The following is a 3119-nucleotide window of genomic DNA, read 5'->3' as shown; positions in this document are numbered from 1 at the left end:
TGATCAGAATATAGAAAAAACCTGTTGGGGAAAAAAAAAATTTTCAAAAATGTTTCGTTCACTCGGAATCTGGGCTTAAATTTTTGAGATTTTTTTAAAAATTTTTAGAAATTTAGTTTTTGCCACCTTTGAACCCATTTTTTTGGCAAGGCAAAAAGTTGCACATAGTTTTTGTAGTTAATATCAGACGTAACCCAAAAGCTCTCTCCAAAAAATATAAAAAAGTTGCGTGACACTGTGCGGTTGGCTAATTATCATAGTTCAAAAGTACAAAATCAATCACTTTTGTCAACTTTTAATCGGAATTAATTCTAGCGGCGAGGTGTTGCACACAATTTTTCTTTTAGGATTTGAAATTATCAAAGGTATTGAGTCTAAAAATGCAAAGAAAGTTATGTGATACCTAAGGCCTATTAATATATTAAGGCTTGAAATTGGAAAAAAATGTTTTAGTATACTTACAAAATGAACCATTACGGCAGAGGCGCTTAGTTTTGTAAAAATGTAAACATATCCAACTGTCAATACAAAAAGGTCCTAACATAATAATAAAAAAAATTCGTGTGATCTTTAGATATTAAGTTAAAAATAAAGGTACAAATTGTTAAAAATGATTAAGTACGAAGAGATATTTTTTTGGACACACAGATGAGGTTTTCGCTCACAATAAAATTTCTATCATCCAAAATTAGCATTTAGCATTACACAAAACATTGCACGTAATGTTAAGAAAAAATTTAAGCGTTTCTGACTATGATATAGAAATCATAACAATTGAAATAAATAATAATAAAAAACAATACATGATCAGAAGTGAATTATTTAAATTTACGTCATAACCAAATAACTTGTGGTGATCGAATGGAAGAAGAATCGCTGATATCACGATTGTGGAGAAACAAGTTAGTGGGCGGTTGTTTACTTTACCATAAAAATGTCTTAACTTTATTTTAACGATCTTTAAAATTTGCATAAATAGAGTAGATATTTTATCATTGCTATTGAGAAATAGGTACTGCATAAATAGAACTTGTTTTTAGTTGAGTATGAAACAAAACAATTATTTTTATGAAAACTGTTGTTGCTTTTCAAAAGGAAATTGTGGATCATTCAAAAAACATAAAATTATAAACAAAATGTTCTACATTCATCAGCTGGGAGATGTTGATGTTAAGAAACACCTCATCAACTTAAAGGTAATTATGTATTTTAAATTTACGCAGACTGTAATATAATTTTTATAATTACATACTTTATAACTTCTCTGCAATAAGATTTTGAGACAAAGTTCTTTAAACAAAAAAAAATAGCTCTTTTAATTAATTCCTCACTCTTTTAATAAATAATCACTAAATTAATCACACTCTTGCAATATTGTATTTTAATAATAACAACAATGTATTTCAAACTTGTAAACATTTTTCGTGAAGAGTCAGATTATAAACAATGCTTTAAATGACACACTTAATAATTGTTTAAAAAATTGTTTTTAGGTCATGCGATTAAACGATAATAATATTTGGGAAGAAAATGGACTTATTGCAAATAGACTTAAAAGAAATCTTGAAAAGGATGAACAAATATGTGCTTTTCACCGGTACACGTTTGGTATTGCATGGAGTCCTCCAAAAACATGCTTTCATCCTCACCATCTAAATATAAAATGAAAAAAATCTCCCGCTTTAAGGGCGTCACCAATACATGTCGTCATATCAATGTCAAAGCGATACAATGAAGTATTTTCAGTTGGTGCAATGCTGTGTTTTACCCATTTAAAGCAAGAAACTGCTTTATCTAGAGTCAACGAAAACACCAATTTATGTACAGAAACACAAACACAACAAGAACAAACATATATGACACCTGCTACTCCAGATGAAGAATTTGATCTCGGTGAAATTAATGTTTCACAGGAGATTTTGGACGAATCTCTAAGAAGCCGTGAGAGTGTAACTGAGGTTCTTAATGCAAGTCCAATAAAATTTAGATTAAAAAGGAAGTTCGAATATCTGGAAGATACTACTAAAGATAAGTTAAAACGCAAGTATGTTCGCCTAGAAAACTTATTAAAGAAAAAATTTGCGGAAGCTGTTGCTCCTGGACAAGAGGAAATACTTATAGATTTTCTTAACAGTAAAAATGTTGATGAAATAAATAGCCCTCTCCCAATTGAAATTATTCGTGCTCATAAAGTATATAAGCAAAGTGATTCCATGGGAAAGTTAGTTATCCTCTCATTATTAGACCATACCAAGTATACCAAAAATTTTATAATGAACACATTTGAGTGTACCAAACATCGTATAGAAACAGCAAGAAAATGGCATGCATCTCATAAAGGGTTGGTATTTCCAGAGAAGAAAGTATTCGTCCGATCTAGTCTTGATCAAACAAAGTGTGAACATTTCTTAGACTTTATATTTACAAGCGGTATTTTGCATGATGTTGCTTATGGAATAACCAAATTAAAATACGACAGCGGTGAAGAACAAAAGATAGTGCATGCAATACTGACGACAAAATATAGCCACGCTATCATGTTCTATCGAAAAAGTTGTAGTGAAAACAGTTATATACCATTATCTGATTCAAGTTTGTGGAAAGTATTGCATGCAATAAAACCTTCAAGTCGAAAAAGCTTAGCTGGATTAGATGATGTTACTGCTTCAGGCATGAATGGTTTTCAAACATTACAAAAATTGGCACAAAGATTTAGTTCTAAACCTCTCGAAGCTGCCCTTGAAAAAGGAAAAAGGTATTTGAAAACAAGTTATCAAACCAATTGTAGTGTCAATGACTCAAACATTTCTTCTCATAGCTCAAAACATGCCTTATCAGATCCATCTGAAAAAAATCTTCAATCCAACACAGAGATATCAGAAGTGGTATGTGCCGATTGCTATGATTTGTGCAAAGCTATCGAGATGATCAAAGAACTAACAATTCAAAATTCTGACGATGCTGATTCTATTTATGATTTGGAAATTGCTGTAAAGGATGTATTCAACTACATAAAACACCTGATGAGAGATTCTCAACAGAAAAAGGCAAAAATCGAAGCTTTTAAGCAATTAAACGATGAAACTGCTTTCTGGCTTAAAGATTTTTGTCAAAAAATT

The sequence above is a fragment of the Hydra vulgaris genome, chromosome 02 (assembly GCF_038396675.1).
Source record: "Hydra vulgaris chromosome 02, alternate assembly HydraT2T_AEP".
NCBI classification, from domain to species: Eukaryota; Metazoa; Cnidaria; class Hydrozoa; order Anthoathecata; family Hydridae; genus Hydra; species Hydra vulgaris.
Note: the sequence above shows the minus strand (reverse complement) of the source record.